The sequence below is a fragment of the Rhinopithecus roxellana genome, chromosome 14, assembly GCF_007565055.1.
Source record: "Rhinopithecus roxellana isolate Shanxi Qingling chromosome 14, ASM756505v1, whole genome shotgun sequence".
Lineage (NCBI taxonomy): Eukaryota > Metazoa > Chordata > Mammalia > Primates > Cercopithecidae > Rhinopithecus > Rhinopithecus roxellana.
In genome coordinates this window covers 125,570,512-125,593,304 of record NC_044562.1, presented here as the reverse complement: position 1 = coordinate 125,593,304, position 22,793 = coordinate 125,570,512, and the positions used below count along the sequence as shown (strand labels likewise).

The 22,793-nt window shown below is 43.8% G+C and overlaps 1 protein-coding gene across 6 annotated transcripts in view; it reads left to right on the top strand.

Annotated features, from left to right (window-relative positions):
* The window catches only part of MGAT5 (alpha-1,6-mannosylglycoprotein 6-beta-N-acetylglucosaminyltransferase), a 333,504-nt gene that overhangs the window by 51,586 nt on the left and 259,125 nt on the right, over window positions 1–22,793 (top strand). The window contains exon 1 of one of the 6 annotated variants that reach the window (XM_030916144.1): window positions 19,110–19,127. The exons of the other annotated variants lie outside the window; for them this stretch is intronic. The gene's annotated coding sequence lies outside the window, so the exon portion shown is untranslated. Of the gene's footprint in view, window positions 1–19,109; window positions 19,128–22,793 lie in introns of those variants that run through there. 6 annotated transcript variants of the gene reach the window in all.

The following is a 22,793-nucleotide window of genomic DNA, read 5'->3' as shown; positions in this document are numbered from 1 at the left end:
TGCCTCAGCCTCCCAAGTAGCCTGCCACCACGCCTGGCTAATTTTTTTTGTATTTTTAGTAGAGACGGTTTCACCGTGTTAGCCAGGATGGTCTTGATCTCCTGACCTCGTGATCTGTCCACCTCGGCCTCCCAAAGTGCTGGGATTACAGGCATGAGCCACTGTGCCCGGCCAGTACTTCCTTATTTTAACCATCTGAATTGTTTGTAGCACTTAAACCCACTGCCTAGGCAGACCCTTGAGAAGTTACCTTGGTAAATCAGATGTTCACCTTGGAGTAGAACATTTAGATTTCATAGGCCGATAGGAATTGGGTGTCAAGGTTATGGGGTCAACAGAATGAAACATTAAACATTTCTAATTCTTGTTTCTTTTATGTATATGGGTCTTTGAACACACTTTGTCTCTGACAACATCACAGGAGAAAAACCCCAGCATCCCACAACTAGATGTATGTCTTGATGTGAATAAAAGCATTAACGTTAGAGCTAGGAAATCGTGTGACCATGTGACTTCTGTCTAAGGCTTCTCTCTAGGTGTCACCTTGAGAGTTTGTTCCACTGAGAGAAACCAGAGAAACAGGAAATGTGTCCTTTGGAAACTCAAAGGGATTTTTAATCTCTAAAAGCATGAGATTTTTGTCTCAAATACAAGCATATTTAATCCATCCTTCCCTGTCCCCTGTATATACATCCCACACCCTGCTTAATAGAAATGTGACTTCATTTTAGGGACTGGACAACTGAACAATCTGTCTTCCAGGGTCTGTTTCCCCTGAAACTGGTTTCGTGCTGCCCGGTAGGGAAGTCTGCTCTTCGAGGGTTGCCAGGCGGGGCAGCTGGGGATAGTAGGCTGGCACTGGGGAGGCTGGAACTGGGTCTGTCAGCCCTGCCACCCAGTGCTGTGGTGTATGCTCTGGGAAAGATGAGTGTCTTTCTGCATTTACTGTGCTGCGATTCTCACAGCAGTATCTGCGCCCCCTTGTTCTCAGCTCTGCACCATGTGGGTTTGACAGCCTTCATGTGGCAGGCAGACGTGTTGGCGTCATATGGGACTCCTGGGCTGTGTCTTTCTGCCACCAAATACATTGTTGCTTTCCCCCTCCAGCATGTCATATACCTAGCTGCCTTTGGAGAGGCCTCCTGGCTCTTTGAGGAATAACTACCGAAAGAGCAGCTGTCTGTCAGCCTCCTCCAGAGCCGTCGGCTTGGGCTGTTGTCAACCTGTTGTTGGAGGAGTTCCCAAAGCAGCAGACTTAACTGCCATTGACATTTATAACTCGAAAGCCATATCACAGATGACTTTACATTCCTTGTAATCCTTTAAATAGCCTTCAGCATATAAAGCACATGGCCTCTACATGCCTTTTCCACTTTAGAGAGTAAGGAAACAGTTGGGTCATCCTGAAGGTGGTGAAGTGACTCACTGTTCTCCCTACCCATGTTATAAATCATCATCTCTCTTCTGACTTAGCATAAAGCCAGGACAACTTCTACAACTTCTTCCTACCTTAGATTTATGTGCGATCATATGAAGTCAGTTTAGATTGGGGAAGAATATTAGCTTCTAAGCCCAAATGAGCCTTTAACTCTAGCAGCCACAGAGCCTGTGACAGGAGGGTATCCCTGGGAATTGGATGTCAGGAAACATTTCTCACATGGCCAGTGGATCTTCTGTCTGGTCGGTTATGCCCTAGTTTCTCAGCCTATTTCTACATCTCATTTCTTAAGACATAACTGGAAGAGAAAGATGCCATGTTCCTGGTGCAAGTAAAAACCAAACCACTCCAGTGGATCTGAGAAACACGTACTGTCAAAGAAAGTAGAGAAAGGGCAGAATAGGAATGGATTTTAGTTACCATGGGTCTGGCTAGACATTCTTTGAGGGCTAGCGCTGGCTTCACTCCCCTCTATGCCCTCCGTGGCTAGTGCCAGTGGCTGGCACATAGCAGCATATGAGCTGAATGAGTATAAAGCAGTCTTATTTTTAGGCAGTAAAACTTTTGTTTTATTTTATTTTTACCTGGGTAGCACAGACATTGAAACATGTTAATCAACAAATGCAGACTATGAGATTAAAAACTAATGACGTTTTCCTGTTGGCATCAAAGACGAATAATTTGAGACAAGTCATGGGAACTAGACAGCAAGTCTTAAATGTGATTAAAATAAAGCACCTTCATTATCTCTGCTCAGATTTCTTCCTGTGCTTCCCAGGATGTTGGTCAGTCATATCTTATAAAAGGCCAATGCCTGATCTTGGCTGGGATGCATAGCTTGCCTAGCGTTGGGCAGAAATAGGCCTTTTGAACCCATTTGATGGTGGCCATGGGCTTTGGCAAGATTGTTAGCTGAGGAATGTTGTCACGTCTTCTGGACACTTTGCCTGTGTCAGTATCCCATCTCAGTCCTCATTCTCAGAGCCTGGGAAGTGGCTCAGAATCCCTCCGGTTGCACTCTAGATACCACTGCCCATTGACAGAGTGGCAAGGTGTATGAGACCTTGTTTCCCTTCTGGCCCATGGGCAGGGTGGGGCTGTGGGGCCAGCCCATATCTCCCTACCAGGGAGTATGTGGAGCAGCAGAGCAGTATTCTTTCACCCGCAGTGTCCAGGTCCGCGACATCTAATCAGAATTCTGGTTCATGGCAAGAGGTTTTCATGTTTCTTTGTCTTTCCCTAGAAAATGTCTAAATATTATTAAATATTTCAAATATCCACACAAGTACAGAGAGTGAATAGGGCAGGCTGTCATGTACCTACCCCTCCCCCGCCCCCATATTCCCTGCCTTTCTGATCTTGCTGTTAATATGTCTTATTAACTTTGGAAGATACTTGCTTTGGCTTGTGTTAAAATTACTGTTATTTTGTCCCTGGAAATTCTGAAATGTGTGGTTGGCCTGGGACTCAGACCTATCAGGAACTCTAGTGTACCTCCTCTCTGAGGAAGGTTGGCACTACCTGGATCCACCCTCAGCTACGTGTGCCTTTATTCTGTTGTTAGGTCACTGCCATCTATTTCCCCTCTTAATTCAATTTCAAGGAACCGTGAGTGTGTGAGAGAGAATCCCCTTCCTCTTTCCTCCCTCCTCCTCCAGCTAGTTCAGGACTCCCCTGTGATGGGGTGATTCAGTGGGTCCTACTTGGTGGAGCTAATGGTGTCTCCACATTCTGTTCCCTTCCCGTAATACTTCATCATCATTGATGACACTTGGTGAATAATTTCTCGTTTCTCCCCAAGCCAGGTTTGCAATTTCTCCATGTGTGTCCACCTCCCTGGAAGAAAGGGGTGGAAGCTGCTTTACTTTGCCACTGGGGTTTAGAGTGATGGATAGATGGCATCCGTCGGGCAGGTGGAGGTGCTTCCTCAGGTTAATTAATGTGGGTAGGGCCCATGGACAGGTTTCTCATTCTTTCCTTTAACTGGCTATTTTCTGGGAGCAGAGTCCTGGGTTATTTTATGATAGCTTACGATAGTGTTGTTTTATGACTAGTCATCCATTTAATTGTTTGTTTTGGCCAGGGCCTCAGGATGACTTATCGGAATTGGTGCCCATGGCTAGCACGTTGGAAGGGCTGGGTTAAGACATATTTACGGAGGAAGATGCCACCTTGAGGGGAAGGCTGAAGGGGGTTGCTGGGCCAGAAGATCGAGGAGAGCTCCCTAAGAGTAAAGCAGGAAGGATTGGGAAGTGGATATAGAGGCCTTGGGAATTGGCTGAAGAGTTTTGGGACTCTGGGAAGGTGGAAAAATAGTTCTTGAAATTCTAGGCTGGACGCAGTGGCTCACGCCTGTAATCCCAGCACTTTGGGAGATCAGGGTGGGCGGATCACGAGGTCAGGAGATCGAGACCAGCCTGGCCAACATGGTGAAACCTCTTCTTTATTAAAAATACAAAAATTAGCCAGGTGTGGTGGCACGCACCTGTAATTCTAGCTACCTGGGGAGGCTGAGGCAGGAGAATTGCTTGAATCCAGGAGGCAGAGGTTGCAGTGAGCCGAGATCACGCCACTGCTCTCCAGCCTGGGTGACAGAGTGAGACTCCGTCTTAAAAAAAAAAAAATTCTAAACCATCATGAACTGATAAAATAAGAATAAATGACTGGAAAAATGAAATTTAAAAAGTCTGTGATACAAGCCTCTAATTTTATTAGATTCAAAGATATAATATTACCTTAGCAAATTGCTATAAAAGTTTCTAGAACACTTACCCTCAATTTCAGTATTGATCATAGAGCAGAAACAAATACTTGGTGGACTGGCAGTGTGCTGCGGGCTCCCCTTGGAGTGGCACTGACCTTGGAGAGGTGGGATCTCAGCTTTGTTTCTGCCCTCGGATGCCAGGAGGCCCATCCTGACCTCTGAGGGTCTTGCTTTTTAGGCTACAGGATGAAAGTGGTGGTTTAACAGGTGACTGGCCTCCTGACAGGGCATGTGGGACCGGGAACAGGTGCTTGTTTCTGAGCCTCTGCCCAGAAGGGCTCTCCTTAGGGCTCCTTCTGGAAAGGACATGCTGGAGTTATCTCATATACACCCTCAGTCACCATGACCAGATATCTGACCCACTCATTTGAAAGGCATGTGTCCTGTGATAGGGACCTCCTGTAACCAATGAACCCGTGTGTGTGTGTATGTGTATCTTTGTCTAGAGTAATCTTGCACTCAGTGTAAGTTTTTTCTTGTTCATAGTTTTAGGTTGATAAACAGTTCTGTGGGATGGGAGGGAATGACCTCTCTAAAGAAGTCCTGTAGCAACCCAGGCTAAACAGGCCTTGACTGTTTGAACACAGTTTCTTTAGGTCATCCTGCTGTAACTGTCATTCCAGCCCACGGGCCTGGGGGGGACCTGGTGGAGGAGCCAGCATGGAGGTTTTTATGGCAGGCCCTGGCCGTGGTTAGCGTCACTTTCTATTCGCATTCTGTTGCCAAGAACATGGCCCCCTGGCTACCCCTGGCAGGGAAGTGAGGTCCAGCTGTGTGCCCAGGAAGATGACGAGAGTGCGGATTTCAGTGAGTAGCTGGCATTGCCCTCGCCTGCCACTTCCCATTCTTCTGATTCACTGATCAGAATCTTACTATTGCATTCTTCTGTCCAAATGAACTCATTTATTAATCTATTACTCCTGGGCATGATGGTCAGGCATGAAATTTTTATGCACTGGGGTAAGAAACAATGGAAAGCAGAGAATGGAAGTTGCCTCAGAATTAATGACCAGTGCTCATGCAGGCTCGCAGTCAGCAGTGTGAAATGGCCGATGCTGACAATGAGAGTGAATTGGTGATGTGCCATAGGCTGCATTTGGATTTTGTTTAAAAAGTCAAGATATTTATGAGTTGAGAGTAGTGCTCGGTTCTCAAAGTAAACAGAACTTAAGCAGAGGGAAACTGCATAGGTGTTATCGGTGTGAGGGCAGTCGGTAGCCCATGATGAAATGTGGCAGAGGTAATGTCATGTGATTTTAGAAAACTTAAATAGCTGTGATATTTGCATAAGTGTGCTTTTTTTCTTCCTGCAGTGGTGAATTAAAGACAAAACCAATTTTTTTTTTTTTGCTCTCAAATCAGAGAGGCCAGAGTCAGAACATAGAGGTGAAATTTTGGGAGTGAGTTTGGGAGAGATTCTAGGCAGAAAACTTTTAGACTGTAAAAACATCTAAAACTAAAACTTCTAAAAATTCCTTCTAGAGCCACTGTTTCATAGGGCGTCAATCGGGAAAACTGGACTAGGCATTTCTAACAGATTCTAATACAGATAATTGCACATTTAGGTGGTGGAAGAAGAGAGTTACCAGACTGTTACAGCAACCTAGAGATTTGTAACCTCAGGAAGATGTCCACCCCCAGGACTGTGGAGGCAGGGTGGTGGGGGTGGCAGCTGATGGAAAGGGCCCTTTGGAGAGAGCTGTCTCCCTGGAGAAGGTTATCCAACCCAGCAAATGGAGTTGGGAGAGAGACCCAGACACCTTTCCGCCCCAGCTTCTGATGGTACCTCCCACAGACCAGCACTACTAGAAACCAGGTGGGAAGGGAGCTTGGGAAATGTAGTTTCCTGTGATATTTGTAAAAGGACAAAGCATGCAGAGAATAGATTTGAGAGCAACGAGGCAGATGGCTGTGGCACAGGGATTATAACATTGGTGCAAAGGAAGATAAGTAGAGGAGTAAGAGATTGCTCTAGGGACAGAACTTGAATTCTTGATTCCCTTCCGCCATGCCACATTCCTTCCTCTATGGCTTTAACACCCATGTCCTCTCTTCATGTTTCTGTCAGGCTCTTTACACTGCATGATATTTACATATTTGACTCCTTGTTAATAAGTAACATTTACTGAATGTTTCCTGTGTGCTTTATCTGCATTAATTCATTGACTCATCAAAGCCATCTGTGAAGGCAGGTATAGTCCATCTTCATTATCCTCAGATTTCTGTATTTGTGAATTTGCCCCCTCATTAATACTTACTTGTAACCCTGAAATCAATACTCTGCACTTTGCTGGTCATTCATAGACATACACAGTGGAAGATTTGAGTTGCCTCTGTCCATGTTCCCAGCTGAGGATGAACAAGGCCTTCTTGCTTCAGCTCTCATATTGCAAATAAGTGTTCTTCTTCCATCTGGTTAGTACTGTGTTTATCCTTTTTTTGTGCCTTTTTAAAAAAAAGTGATTTTGCTGCTTAAAATGGCCTCCAAGCATAGTGCTGAGGGGTTGTCTAGTGTTCTTAAGCACAAGAAGGCTGGAGAAGGCTGTAATGTATCTTAGGGAGAAAATATCTTTGCTAGATAAGCTTCATGCAGGCGTAAGTTGTAGTACTGTTGGCTGTGATTTCAGTGTTAAAGAATCAACAACATAAGGTGTCTTCAAACACACGCATCAACTATGCATTGATCAGTTGGTGACAATGTTGTGACCAGAGGCTCGCAGGTACCTAACCCTGTATCTTCTCTAGTAGCAATGTTTCAGGATTCACTAATTCAGTGTCTGCAGAGACTTTATAGAACAAGACCACCTGTGGGCACTGCAAGGTGACTGTCCCGTTCTCAGCTTATAAAGAGACTGAGGCAAGTAGAAGTCTAGAAGTTGTCCAGGGTCGTCCTGTAGGATCGGAACCCAGGCAGTCTGATCCCCAACCCTTTATTCTTACCTGTTCTGCTTTCTTGCTCTTCGTATCTGCTTCGTGCTCTTTTACACCTTCTGAATCTGTCAGAGGCATTCGAACGAGATTGACTCCATCTTCAATAGGGGCGAAATATGAGAATGAGACCTGCCGGGCTGCATTCCCAGGAGGTAAGGCATTCTTAGTTCACAGGATGAGGTAAGAGGTTGGCACAAGATACAGGTCACATAGACCTTGCTGGTAAAACAGGATGCGGTAAAGAAGCTGGCCAAATCCCACCAAAACCAAGATGGCGATGAAAGAGACCTCTGGTCATCCTCACTGCTCACTACAGGCTAATAATAACGCATTAGCATGCTAAAAGACTCCCAGCAGCACCGTGACAATTTACAAATGCTGTGACAACGCCCGGAAGTTATCCTATATGGTCTAAAAGGGAGAGGAACCCTCAGTTCCAGGAGCTCCCCACCCCTTTCCCAGAAAATATTTCACTACTTATTTAGTATATAATCAAGAAATAACTGTAAGTGTACTCAGTCCAGCAGCCCATGCTGCCTGTGGAGTAGCCATTCTTTTGTTTCTTCTCTAATGAACTTGTTTTCACTTTATGGACTCCCTCTGAATTCTTTCTTGTGGGAAATCTAGGAACCCTCTCTCGGGTTCTGTATTGAGACCTCTTTCCAGTAACAAATCTGCCATGGCTGCTGCTGGAACCAACCTGAGGGCTATTTTTAATACTCAAATTCCTCTTGGTAAAGCCAACAGGTACCCCTGGTTGAGAATCAGGATGTTTGTAATCCTGGAGTACAACCACCTATTTGATAGGATCAGTTCACACAGCAACACTGTGAAGCATGCATTACCCTTCATTTCAGAAATAAAAACTGAGGTCTTGGAAGGCCGTGATTTGGTTAGGGTTCCCGTGGTTAGAAAGTGGCAGAATGTGCCTCCAAATGCCTTGCTCTTGTTACCATACCAAGGCTGGCTCAGGACTAGGCTCTGTGGGGACCGCACTCCTGTCCTCACCACTGTTCTCATCTGCCACTTCCGCGCTGCTTTGACCTGACCTGGAGAAAGCACATAACGTTAGAACTGTGTGTAAAATAAGAGATTCCGAGAAGGGGACCAGGAATGATTTCTTTAGGGGCCAGGAATTTTTTCTTTAAAATGCCCATTTCCATGTTTACAGAAAATCTTTTATAGGGTGGAATAACCTTCTTGGAAAGATGTTAATTTGTTTTTCTTTTCAAGGGGCACATTTTTGAAAGAAAACCAAGGGACAATAATTTGAAAGGGCTGCGGATACTTTCTCAGCGATATCCTGTCTCACCTAAACATTTGCTCTCATTTCTTTCTCTAGTTTCCTTTGTGTATTGAAGTGTCTTTATTTGACTGCTAGATATACATGTTAAGAATTCAAAAGGTACTTTGAAGTCTCCCTCCCTGGAAGTAAGCAACGTACCTGATTTCTTACGTACTCTTCCAAAGTTGTTCTAACAGTGACTCTCAACCAGGGACAATTTTGTTCTCCATGGACATTTTTCACATCTTGGTGGAGGTTGGGAGAGTGTTATTGGCAGCTTCCAGTAAGTAGAGCCCAGGGATGCTGCCAAACATCCTACAATGCACAGGACAGTCCCCACAGCCAAGAATTATCCAGCCCAAGTAGTAGTGTTGAGATTGAGAAACCCTGCTCTACACTCACGTAAACTAGAAGGGCTTACGTGTGTCCACAAGAGCTTTTATGCCTAAACTTGTTTTTCTTGTGTGGTCAGGAGGTTTTTGTTGGTGTGCTTCCTTTTGTCTCCTGAGGGTGGGGCAACGGAAAAGGTCCTCTCCAGGTGCAGCTGTTGTGAGGGGGCTCATTGTCTGTAGTGACTAAAAACAATCTGACCTTAGCCAGTCTTTTTGTTTTCTTTCTTTCTTTTTTTTCAATCACAATGCATGGGCAGTTCTAAGCTGGTGATAAAATACTTCCTAAAAAGTCTTTGGCTTGTCTAAATTCTAAATAATTGCTACTGTCACTAATTATATATGTATAGATATACTCATATATATTTATATATGCACTTCAGATTAGTGCACTTCTTACACCTTAATTATTGCATGCCACATGAAAGTTAATTTGGAGAACTTCCTATTACACAGTTGGTCCTAATGCACATGGACTCAGCTCCACACTTTGCATTGAGTAAACTCCTGTTTAGAATTGTCGGAGCTTCCTCTAGGTGCAGTTCACATCTCTAGCCCTTATGGTACAATACGCTCTTATGTTTAGAGATTTGTAATAAGCAATGATAGCACAGTTTAAGGCGAAGAAACAACTTGAGTTTCTTCACTTCCCTCATTGTGTGTGATCACTAGGAGATTTTATGTGTGACTAAAATGTAGAATGGTGAAGAAGTGAACTGTGAGTATAACATCTGTTTAAGTGCATATGGTATGCTTTGGTAGTTTATAGAAGAAATATAAAATTGAGTCTCAGAAATAACTTTAAAATTGATACTCTTTCTAAATAGTTTTCAAAAGTAAATGATTCAAAAGGATGTTATGATTATTGATTATTACATGATTAATGTTAGAAGTAATTTTGTATGGAGGAGGGAATTTCAAATAGTCATCTGACCTGTTGTCATCTCTGATAGCTATATGCCATACGTAGGATGGTTGAGATCTTTAAGGGAAATGAGTGAGAGAATGAAAGCAGGCCCAATAAAACTATATGCTGGCCGGGCGCGGTGTCTCAAGCCTGTAATCCCAGAACTTTGGGAGGCCGAGACGGGTGGATCACGAGGTCAGGAGATCGAGACCATCCTGGCTAACACGGTGAAACCCCGTCTCTACAAAAAAAAATACAAAAAACTAGCCAGGCGAGGTGGCAGGTGCCTGTAGTCCCAGCTACTTGGGAGGCTGAGGCAGGAGAATGGCGTAAACCCGGGAGGCAAAGCTTGCAGTGAGCTGAGATCCGGCCACTGCACTCCAGCCTGGGTGACAAAGGGAGACTCTCTCTCCAAAAAAAAAAAAAATAATAACAGAACTATATATTATTTCTGTTGATCTGTGGCATCTGTCCACAGGAAGATGGTGCTGTTTTAAATGCTACGTAGAACTGAAATTCTGACCCATGATGGTCTTTGTGAGAGTAGACCAAACTCTGCCCTTCACCCTCAGTATTTTAAGACTTTGTGTTGATACATTTATACAAAGAACAGTGCACACATCATTGGTATGCAGCATGATTTACAACCAAACACACCTGTTAGGAGTACCCAGGTGGAGAAACAAAACATACACAGCACCTGAAAGCTTGTGTTCCCGTTTCTGGTCACTGTCACCACCACCCCATCCCAAGTGTACTTAATCACTGCATTGACTTCTAACAGCACAGATCAGTTTTACCTGTTTTTCTTTGTTACATAAATGGAATTATATAGTACAGATTATAAGATTAATTTTTTTTTTTTTTTTTTTTGAGATGAAATCTCACTTTGTCGCCTAGGCTGGAGTACAGTGGCCCAGTCTTGGCTCACTGCAAGCTCCACCTCCCGGGTTCACACCATTCTCTCGCCTTAGCCTCCTGAGTAGCTGGGACTACAGGCGCCCACCACCATGCTCAGTTAATTTTGTTTTTATATTTTTAGTAGAGACAGGGTTTCACTGTGTTATCCAGGATGGTCTCGATCTCCTGACCTCATGATCCACCCACCTCGGCCTCCCAAATTGCTGGGATCACAGGCATGAGCCACCGCGCCTGGCCATAAGGTTAATTTTTAACCAATTTATTGGTTTTGATTCTAACTGTTGATATTTGAAATATTCCCAAATGTGGCAATTAAACTGGGCAATTTTCAGTGGTAGATTCACAAAAATTCCTTGTTCCATGTATGGGTTCACTAATCGAAATACTTTTCTTCGAGGTAGTAAAATTTAATGTGGTTGCTTTCATGATGAAGGAAACAACATAATTACATCACTCATTGGGCTTTAGAACTTTATTTGGAAGGGAGATAATACAGAAATTGTGTTCATGTATGGATTGAAGCAATCAAGTTCATTTGAAGCTAGAGTAACTTATAAGCTTAAGATGTGAGCAATAAGCTGGATACACTGTATAGAAACTTATCATTGGATTTGAGTTGGAAACAATAGCATTGCAGTGCAATCTTACTATATCAGTGTATTACATTCTGAATACCATTTTCTGAGTAGTAGTAGTCTTGTCTACAGAAACTGAACGGATGGGCTGTTTAATAGTTGAAGTTTGGGCCAGGAGGATCTGAAATTGCCCTTCACGCCATGGGAAAATGGAGCACTCAGTTTGAAGGCCCTTAGTAATGTGGAACTGTTAAATTCACTTTATTATTTTTAAAAAATAGCCTGTCGGCCGGGCGCGGTGGCTCAAGCCTGTAATCCCAGCACTTTGGGAGGCCGAGACGGGCGGATCACGAGGTCAGGAGTTCGAGATCATCCTGGCTAACACGGTGAAACCCCGTCTCTACTAAAAAATACAAAAAAAGCTAGCCGGGCGAGGTGGCGGCGCCTGTAGTCCCAGCTACTCGGGAGGCTGAGGCAGGAGAATGGCGTAAACCCGGGAGGCGGAGCTTGCAGTGAGCTGAGATCCGGCCACTGCACTCCAGCCGCGGCAATAGAGCGAGACTCCGTCTCAAAAAAAAAAAAAAAAAAAAAAAAAAAAAAAAAAAATAGCCTGTCTGCAGCCATCATCCATGGTGACGATTTGTATTCTCCTTCTTGGATCTGTCACGGGCTGGCTCGCTCATGTTGAGCAAGGCGGCCAAGTTTGGAGCTTGATGTGGCTTCCATTGAGGTGTTATGTGGGCAGCAGGCCATGCGGGACATGAAAAACGTTTGCCATGCAGTTTCTGTTGCTCCCAGCAGAGACGAAAATGAACAGTTATAGCAGAATTGCTAAGTCAGGGATGTTTGTCTCTGTAAAGTTGCTTTTTTAGCTCACTTAATTTTTTTTTGTCTGTGAAAGCCCTTCTCTTTTTTTTCTTCTCCCCTTCAGTGGTTTCTAGCCATCTTCTCTAATTAAAACAAAGAATCTTAGCTTTATTTTTTGAAACTTATTTGTACCCACTTTCTAAATCTGCCTTTATTTTGTGCATTTTCCAGCCTCTCATGATGGAGAAGCAATGGTTGCAAATAAAAACCATTTCAGGAGGAAATTGTATCTGAGACTGGAGATGGATCATGTTGCTTGTGAGTTTCGCGGCTCTTCAAAGTCAGCCTTTGAGGACAGGAGAGTCCTGAGTCCTACTGTGACATTTCAGACTCCTGCCCACGTTGTCTGGCCTCTCTAGACTCGCCTTGGCCTCTCCCTGCCTGTCTTTTACGTTCCAGCCTGCAGGGAAGGGCACCCTCGAGTGTGACTGGTGCTAGTTCTGCTCTGTGCATGTGCTCTTCTCTCTGCTGGGGATGCCTTCCCCACCGTCTTCTTAGTCCTTCAAGGCTCCTTCTAGAAGCTAGAACTCATTCCTTTTCGGAGAAGTCTTCCTTCATCCTCTTGGATCAGATGGGAGATGTTTCTTTTGTGTTCTTGCAATACTGTGTGCATATCATGCACTGCTGCATTTGCACACTGTTGTGAACCCAGGATCCAGAATGGTGCCTGGCACATAGTAGAGCCTCAACAGATACTTGTTGTAGTAGGGTACAGATATATTAGTAGAGAGTTATAAAATATAATTACTGATGTGTCTGTACCCTACTACACTTTGAGAGCAGAGAGCATGACTGTTCATTGTCACATTCAGTGCCTGACAAAGGTGCTCAGAAATGTCTGCATCTCCACACAAGGCTGGCCAGAGGGGGCGCATTTCAGAGGCAAGGGAGACTTTTCCTTGCTCTGCAGTCATTTATTTTATTTCATTTTATTTCAGTAGTTTGGGGGAACAGGTGGTTTTTGGCTACATGAATACATCTTTTAGTGATGGTTTCTGAGAGTCTTGGTGCACCTGTCCCTCTCTCTGGCAGTATATGCCAAGTGAAGTAACTCACGAATGGAAAACCAAATATTATATGTTCTCACTTATAAGTGGGAACTAAGCTGTGAGGATGCAAAGACATAAGAATGATATGATAGACTTTGGGGACTCTGGGGGAAGGATGAGAGTTGGTGAGGGACAAAATACTACATATTGGGTAAATTGTAGTCATTTATATTAAGTCTTGAGTCCTTATGGGCAGAACCTCATCCTGCAGCCCTGTGGTATTCGAGGAAATTCCAGAATGCTGAAAGATGAGAACTATGCCTTTCAATCCCCTATCTTTACCACTCTTGTTTTCCAAATGGGAATGGCTTTGTGTATATGAAGGTGTTTATGAAAGTGTTCGTGTCTCAGAGAAAATGCGTGACCTTGATACTGATTATTTTGCTGATTGCCGATGCAGGAAAACATCAGTAAAAAAGAAACTTAAAAGTGGGTTATGTAAAGGCAACGTTAATTATCATCCTTTAAAGGAACTAATTGCCATTTTTACGTGATTACTGTGCAGCCAACAAGGGCCCTGTGTGTTGCATATCTTGTCTCATTTCTGTGTAATTTTGATATGAGTGCTTAACTGATTCAGGTATTAGGCCCCTAGAATCATATCATAGTGATATTTTTTTCAGTTCCCAGAAAAAGAAATTAAAAACAGAATAGAGCTTTCCCAATTTTAAGACCATCTTTCCCTAACCTGCTCAATTTTTGCGCAATTGCTTATCTGCCAGTGAGTACCAATGGGTGGCAAAATGAATAACCAAGGAAGAATCCAGATCTCATAGGGAAATGAAGAGATGGAATATTTTCTGCATTCTTGGGAGATGCGGAGGCTGCTGTCCACAGCATGGTTCTGTTTCCCCCAGTCCGATTGCTCCTGCTTCAGAAGAAGAGAATCCATGTTGCAGGGTCGCATGGTGTTCTGCTGAGAGCCTGTGAGGTTTGGGCTCTGCTGTCTTCATGAGGATGAGGACTCATAGATTATGAATAGAGGCACCAGTGTGGGGCTCCGGGCTCCGATAGCATGACTCACTGTTTGCAACCTGAAGGAAAGAAAGCAAGAGAGAAGACTGATCCCAAATTGTCAGAAGACAGATTCCTCAATCCTGCCTGTCTCCCCAAATGGGAAAGATCAGGTCAACATGGAAGGGTCCAGTGAAAGCCCAGTTATGATTTGAGCCTGAAATATGTAGGCCTTCTGTGTAGTAAGAGTTACTGTGGATGGAACACGCTGTGCTGTCCTAGTGACGGGAGATTTTGCCCAGTCTAATGGGCAGAGAGGAGGTGTGTAAAGACTGAACAGCCACAGGGGATAGTCGAGGAAAAAGCCCTGATTTTTTTTTTTTTTTTTTTTTTTACTTGAAATTTCTGCCCACCCATTTACTGACAGAGGATTTGAGATGTCAGTGTCACTTACCCCAGATTCAGAGAAATTAATCAATTAAGGAGCACTTTTTGGCCTTTTTACATACATGTTGGGTTGTCAAATGATTTTGTAGGGAGTCCATGTCTTCTTAGGGTCTGAATTGGAGCATGTTAATTGAAGCAGTTGGCTGAGAATGATGGATGATGTTGCCTTCTGGGCTTGGCAGGTGACAGGACATGAACCAGGTGTGTCTTGTCCCTGTCAGCTAGTGTGGATAGCATGGATGCCAGGATTGTGGATCATGCCTTTACTCTGTATAACCCAGTCAGTGATGGCATCATCAAAGTCGTTCATTCCTTCATGTGACATGCATTGATTGAGGTCCAACTCTGTACTCAGAATTGTTCTAGGCACTGGAGGTACAGTGGTGAATAAAGACAGGAAGAAACAGGTAAATCTGGTGTCAGGTGGAGATTCCGGCTGTGAAGAAAAACCAAGTAGGGCTGGAGATAGTGCTGCATGGGGAGCTATTCTAGGTTGGGTGGTCCAGGAGGCTGCTTGAGGGAGTGATGTTTGAGCAGAGCGCCAAGGCAGTATACAGGGTGAGGAAAGTTCCATGAGGAAGAGAGGGTACCTGCAGGGGCCCTGAGGCAGGAACAAACTTGACCTAGCTGGAGGGCCATGTGGGTGGAGTAAACGGAGCCAGGGGCTGAGTGTGGAGGGCAAGTACATGGAGAGCCTTGCTGGGCAGGGCTCAGAACTTGTGTTGCATCAAGATTATGATGGGTGTGTGTGAAGGATTTTGAGCAGGAGGATGTCCTGCATTGATTGGATTTGTTTTTACAAGGTTCATTCCGCTTGCATGGAGAATTATCTGTAAGGGGCAAGAATAGAAGCAGAGAGGTCAGCTAGGAAGGTATGACAATCTTCCAGTAGAAGTGATAGTGACGTGGACTCAGGCAAGGGGAGGGAGATAGTGATAAAGGGTTGGATGCATCCATTCAGAATGAATTGACCCCTCTCTGACTTGACTTCCTGCTACCTTTCCTATGATTTATTTCACTCCAGCCACACACGTTGTCTTTTACTTCCCCCAGAGCTTTACTTGCTCTGTTTCTTTGAACTCTTACCATTTCTTGAAGTTACATACACATGTGCATGTACATGCACACACATGTATCTTTGCTCATTCCCTCTTTGTCTCTCCTGCTGGCATGTAAGTGTCATGAGGGCAGGCAGGGACTTTGTCAGCTTTGTTGCTATGTCCCGAGTGTCTAGAATGTTGCTCTGCATGCAGCAGATGTTCAAAATATTGATCGGATAAGTGAATGAAATTGAAAGGCCACCCACTGATCTCCTTATTATATAATTTTTATTTGAAAAATCTCCACCGTGACTGCCTGAGGCTTTAATTGCTACACTAAACACACTGAAAACTTCAAACTGTATTATCAATTTAATAAAAGTGAGGAAGTATTGAACACTTTAAGTAACAGGGAAAAATAAGGGAGACAAGGTTTGTGTCAGCTGTGGAGAGATTCCACCTGTGGCGAAGGGGACAGTGCTAAAGAGGAAAAACTTTGAACTTCTTCATTTATTGCAGTGAAATTTGTCACTTTTATTCACATCCAGTACCATCTAGCTGTTAATTTGTGTTTGTGTTGGAAAAGACTTTCAGGGAAACAGTTAACCTCCCTCGTTGCTGTGTTCTCAAAATTAGTTTTCCTGAGCTGCAGTCAAAGCTGGATAATTTTGCCATCAAAAAGCACACACTCTTTCCTTAGGAAGTCAGCATGAGGCCATTCTAAGGATGGAGAATGGGAGCGAGTGAGGATGGAGAGTAGTGGCTGTCCAAGGGCCCTCAAGGGTAGGCAGCCACAAGGTACAACTTTTCCTGTAGACTTGTGGCTAAGGGACAACCTCTAGGGATGGTGGAGCTTTTTCTTTGAATCCTGGCATCTCTGCCATGTGGCCTTGCACAAGTCCCTTAACCACTCTGTGCCTCAGTGCTCTCATCTGTAAAGTGGGAATGATACGGTACCTATCATATGAGGTTGCTGTGATGATTGAGCTAATACACATGGAAGGTCTTAGAACCGTGTCTGGGGTAGCACGTACTTAAAACATTTTAGCTGTTACTAAATGGAAGAAGATTGTTGGTCATTAACAGTTGGCATAAATATTGGCAGATAAAAATTGTGTTATTTGGACCTGAGTGTTGAACTGGTGTGTAGCACTTGAATTGACTGGAAAAAGGAGGTGATGGGGGTGTGTTCTGATGCCTCCTAGTATACTACAATACAATTCTATCGTAACCACCCAGAGTTAGTGCAGACCCCATCAGTTAAAGGGTATGGTTCCCAGCAACACTGTTTCCACCTCAGATGCCCACTGTAGGATTTCCAGACCATTTACCCTTGTGACTGATTACAATCCAAGGGGTTCCCATGACCTTCTCAGGTTTGATAATTTACTAGAATGAATCTCAGAACTCAGGGAAGCACTGTATTTTCAACTATGGTTTTATTATAAAAGGTCTAAGTTAAGGCCAGTCAAATGAAGAGACACATAGGGTGATGTCTGGGAGGGTCCCAAATGCAGAGCTCCTGTGTCTTGTCCCTTGGAACTAGGGTGTGTCACCTGCCTGGCACATCGATGTGTTTCCCAACCAAAAAGCTCCAGTGAGCCTGGTGTCCAGAGTATCTATTGGGGTTTCATTACATAGGCAGGATTCATTGAGCAGAACCATGTGGCCAATGATTTAATTTCCAGTCCCTTCCTTTCCCCCTCTCTGGATTGGGCTGGCTTAGAACCCTGATCCTCTAATTGCATGGTTGGTTTTTCTGGTGGCCAGACTCCAGCCTGAGTCATCTCATCTTAGTGTAAACTCAGGTGTGATCCAAGGGGTTTATCAAAAATAAAGACACTCCTACTATGCAGGTAGTCCAAGGATTTAGAACCCTCCCTCTTCCCAACCAGTCAGATTCTTTACTGTACAATAGGGAGATTATATGTGACATAGCAAAATACAAGATGGTGGCCTGGGAAGGGCTACTTGGGAGAAGTGGGCCCAACTCTTTTCTCATGTTGGTGCTGCTGCTCTAATCCAATGTCAGGTTGGGCTTCTGGTTATGCAATAACATATGACCTCATGGCTCTGTTTTTTTTTTTTTTTTTGGAGACAGAGTCTCGCTCTGTTGCCAGGCTGGAGTGCAATGGCACAATCTTGGCTCACTGCAACCTCCACTTCCTGGGTTCAAGTGATTCTCCTGCTTCAGCCTCCCAAGTAGCTGGGACTACAGGTGCCTGCCACCATGCCCAGCTAATTTTTGTATTTTTACTAGAAACAGGTTTTCACCATGTTGGCCAGGATGGTCTCCATCTCCTGACCTCATGATCTGCCCACCTCGGCCTCCCAAAGTGCTGGGATTACTGGTGTGAGCCACCATGCCTGGCTTCTTTCCTTTTTTTTTTTTTTTTTAGAGTAACTTTATTTAGTCTAATGGCAATTAAGTTGTCTTCTGGAATTTTATGGTGATCTTTTACTAAATATACCACAAATACTGCTTTTCTGAATTTGAGTCTTTGGAGAATGTGGTTTTCAAACTTCTCCATGACACTCTTTGGGAATCCACTGAGTTACTGGTTGTAAGCTATCTTTCTGACTTTCAGATAGGCACTTCTGAATAAATGCACCCCAACTTTGGATGGACATGGGGTGCTGGCTTGTGGATGGGCAGGGTATCTTTCTGCTTTATGCATCTGAAGTTCTTGGCCACTGAAGACTTGCAATCTGGTGATGAGCAGGCTTGTGGTAAGATCTTTTTTGTGGTCTTCCCTGCTATCTCAGTTATTAGTGAACACTCACCTGATTTTCCCATGTTTGATTTTTGTAGCAAGTGTGGTTTCTGTAGTTCATTTCTTTGATTTGCTATTTTTCTCTTGCTACTGCAGACTTCTCACTTTGATGAATTTCACAGTACATGTTGGTCCCTGCAATTAAAGATTGAATGTTCCCGGGAGTTTTTTTTTCATTTTATCTGAAGAGTTTGTAGTTCCAGCTCCCTTCCCCACCACCCAACCCCACAACAACAAAAACTCTGTAGAGTAGCATTACTCCAAAGAACTTGATGAGGATTTGATTGGACCCCAAGTGGCTGGATCACCCTAACTAGTTACAAAGCTCAAAGGAGGCCCTTTACTTTCAAATCTCCTCTCTGTTTTTGTTGTTTTTGAGACAAGATCTCTTTGCCCAGGCTGGAGTGCAATGGCATGATCCATGGAACACTACAGCCTCAACCTCCCCAGGCTCAGGTGATCCTCCCACATCAGCTCCTGTTTTGATTGTGATGTTTATTAATAATAGTTGGTCGTACCTAATTGGAATGTGATGTTTTAAAGTGACAATAAAATGTACACGACAAACTTTGAGAGCATGGAGTATTGTCATGGTTTGAACGTGTCCTCCAAAGTTCATGTGTTAGAAACATCCCAATGCAGTACTGTTTACAGGTGAGAACTTCAAGAGGTGATTAAGTCATGCAGACTCAACCTCATTCATCCAGTCAGGAGGGTTATCGCGGGAGCGCGACGGTTATCGCGGGAGCGCGACGGTTATCGCGGGAGCGCGTTTCTGATGAAAAGGTGGGTTTGCGCCCTCCTCCTCTTCCTCCTCCTTCCCCCCCACCCCCCGCCAGCGGGTTCCAGATGGAAGGGTGGGTTCGCGCCCTCCTCCTTCTTCTGTTTCTCCTGCTCGCGCCAGCGGGTTCCAGATGGAAGGGTGGGTTGGCGCCCTCTTTCTCCTCCTCGCGCGAGCGGGTTCCTGAGGGAAGGGTGAATTCCCGGCTTCCTCCTCCTTCTCTTCCTCCTCCTCCTCCTCCGCTCATGCCGTCCTCCTCCCGCCAGCGGGTTCCTGATGGAAGGGTGGGTTCGCGCCCTCCTCGCATGAGTGGGTTCCTGATGGGTGGGTTCGTGCCTTCCTCCTGCTCGAGCGAGCGGGTTCCTGATGAAAGGGTGGGTTTGGCCGCCTCCTCTTCTCTTCCTCCTCTCATGAGTGTGCTCTTGCCTTGCCTGGTGGGATGACTTGGCAAGAATATCCTCCTCAAGTGCAGGCCCCTTGAACTTGGGCTTTCGCAGCCTCCACACCTGCAAGAAATCCCTGTTCTTTACTTGTCTCAGGTGTTCTGTCATAGCAGCACAAATTGGAATGAAACAGGTATGTAGGCATCCTTATATCTTGCTAGCGGGGATATAAGTCAGTGCAATTTTACTGAAAAAAACACGGGATATCACTGCTTCACAAGTCTAAAAATCCTCATATTATCGAATCAGATAATTCCTTTGCTCTAAGGAAATATACAGAGGTATGATGTACAAATGTAGGAGTGAAAGACTATTGCATTACTTTTTTAATTTTATTTTTATTTTTATTGCTTTTTAATATAGAAAAATTGAACAAATTAAATGCCTAGTACTGTGGGATTATTTAAGTAAAACATGCAACTAGTACTTAGCTTTTAAATTCTGATAAAATATTATGGGAAAGTGTCTAAAATCTGTTGTGCTGTAAAAGGCTGTAAGAAAGCAAGCATAAATATGTGTATTTTTGTGATATGTGTATGGATGATATACCATATAAGGGAATATATATGAAACATACTAAAATTTTACCATCTGTAGGGAGTGGAATGATGACTGATGTTTAAAAAAATTTTTCCTTGTGGTTTTCCAGTATTTAATAAATTCTTTGTGATTGCAAGTATTTTGATCTACTAGGGAAAAAACAGTAATTTCACTTGGAAAAGTGATATTCTGATTTGGCTATGTGAGGTTACTTTATTTTTATTTTTATGGGTTTTTTTTGTTTGTTTGTTTGTTTGTTATGAGACAAGGCCTCACTATGTTACCCAGGCTAGAGAACAGTGATGCCATCGTAACTCACTGCAGCCTTGAATTCCCAGATTCAAGCAGTTCTCCTACCTCAACCTCCCAAGTAGCTGAGACTACAGGGACGTGCCAACATACCCAGCTACTTTATGTTGTAGGGTCTCCCTGTGTTGTGCAGGCTGGTCTTGAACTCCTGGACTCAAGCAGTCCTCCCACCTCAGTCTCCTGAATATCTGGGATTATACACATGTACCACATCCAGCTGTTACATGAAGTTAAAAGAGAACGATCCCCAGAGGGAGAACCTGGCAAAGTGGGCCTGTTTGTAGGGGTCCCAGCACCCAATGGATAGCTGGTTCTTCACACAGCAGCTGCCCTTGTGCCCAGGCAGTAGTGGACATGCCCCCTAAGCCCTCCTTCCCAGCCCTCTTGGAAGTCCCAGCTTGAAAGCAAGTGAGCCCCTCTGAGTTTTTTTTTGACATCAGAGGATACAGGGCAATCTTCCCTCTTCCCTCTCTTATGTACCCCAAATCTTTGTGGGTTTTTTTTTTTTTTTTGACAAGTTTCTAGCCAAGGCCCTCTGGGGTTTGCTGGGAGGGTGTTTTAATCAATCGTGATTGAAGTTGGCTTCTGCTAGATCCCATTTTTGGATCACATTTTCCAGGCCTGTTAAGTCTTCCTGGCACACCTAACTCAAGACATTTATGTCCTTGTACTTTTGTGCATAAAATCTTAAAATGAGTAAAAATAAACTTGCCTGCTGCTCAGAATTGACCCTGAGCGATGTATCTTCCGCTGGACACTGGTGCCAGATGGTACTGCACCTCCTACTGAGTTAATGAACAGGCATTTGCCGAAAACCTTGAGTTGCTCTTGAATCATTCCGTGCACTTTCAATACAAAACTCTGCCAGTGGCAATATGCATTTGTTTCTTTTTCTCTCCATCTTTCTATTTTAGGAAGGAGAAAGAGGTGATACTTTCTGGAATAATTTCCTATGAGTGAATTGAATTAGTTTTATTGCTAGTATTGTTATAGATCTGTATCCCTACATAACTATGTTGTGCCAACTTGGGAGCACAGAGTAAATTTCTTCTCGGAGCTGTCTGCAATGATGGCTTTAAAATACACTTCAACTTCTGCATTAGGTGGTGCAGGATGTTTATATATTAGTTTGCAGGGATGGGGGCAGAAAAAATGGTCCTTATGACTTTAATACTACTGCTGTTACAGTTTTCCGCATGCGTTCTTGATCCTTTATTCTTGCTACAACCTTGGACAGTTACAAGGGGGCAGAGGGTGGAATATTACCTCTAAGTCCACTTATTCGTCAGTGTCTTGAAGATGAGATATGTCTGTGTGCTTTTCAGTAATCATAAATGTTTGAATCAATCTAACCTTTTGTTGACACTCTAGGAAACAGATGATGGGGGTGTTTAGAGTCCTTGAGTTTTGGTCCTGCTAGCATGCATTCTCTCCCTCCCCCAGAAGGTCTAGATGCTTCAGGGTAGATATAGAGAGTACTGTCTTGCTTCTGGCATTGAAGCAGATTGTGAAATCTTGCCCCCTTCACCAGGACTTTGGAGAGACAGGAGTGTTCTCCACATCTGCCCTCACTTTGTGTACTGTTTGAGGCCCTGGTGGAATATCTTCTGTGAGCATTTGCCCCCTTCTTGATATTCTTTGGTATTTTGTGGTTCAGGTGGTTCATGTTGCTGTGAGAACCTCACTTCCGAAAACTGATAATGTGGTTGAAGTTGGGTGCTCTTTTACTAATATCTAGTCTTTTCTTTGTAGTCTGAGCAGATTGTTCAGACTTAAAAGGTCCAGCAGCGTTTTATTTGTGACTGACTGTGAAAGTCACATATCTATTTTATTTTTATGGCCTCTGATCTCAAATAACCCCAGAACACAGTTGGCATCCATATAATGCATAGTGGAGGCTGTTAACCTCCAGGACTGAAACAGCTTTTGGAATATTCCTGTGAACAGTTTGGATTCCTTCAGGTTCCTAAACCAATGGCTCATTTCTCACCCACCTAAGAGGGTGACTTGAATCTGAATTAGCAGGTACGTGTTAGACTTCAAACCTTATTAGTCATACACAAATTTAATACCCCTTTACATTTTTAACTCAGATAAAAGGTTCAAGTGTGAATTTTCTGTTTTTAGATGATTAGGGATTTATCTTTTCAAAAGTTCTGAAATCGCCCTTCAGTTTTAGTCTAGGCATTATGTTTAACAATTCTTACATTTTTAATCTGCTTAAGTTAGAGTATAATTTCCTAGAATTACCCTAGAAATGACAAAGATCTAAAACTTTAAATTCTGGAGTCTGAAATATCCCATAATGCCCTGTTCTTATCTCCCATATTGGCTGCAGCATGTGGTTTTATAATTTATGTACATAGGTTTCCGTTTGCT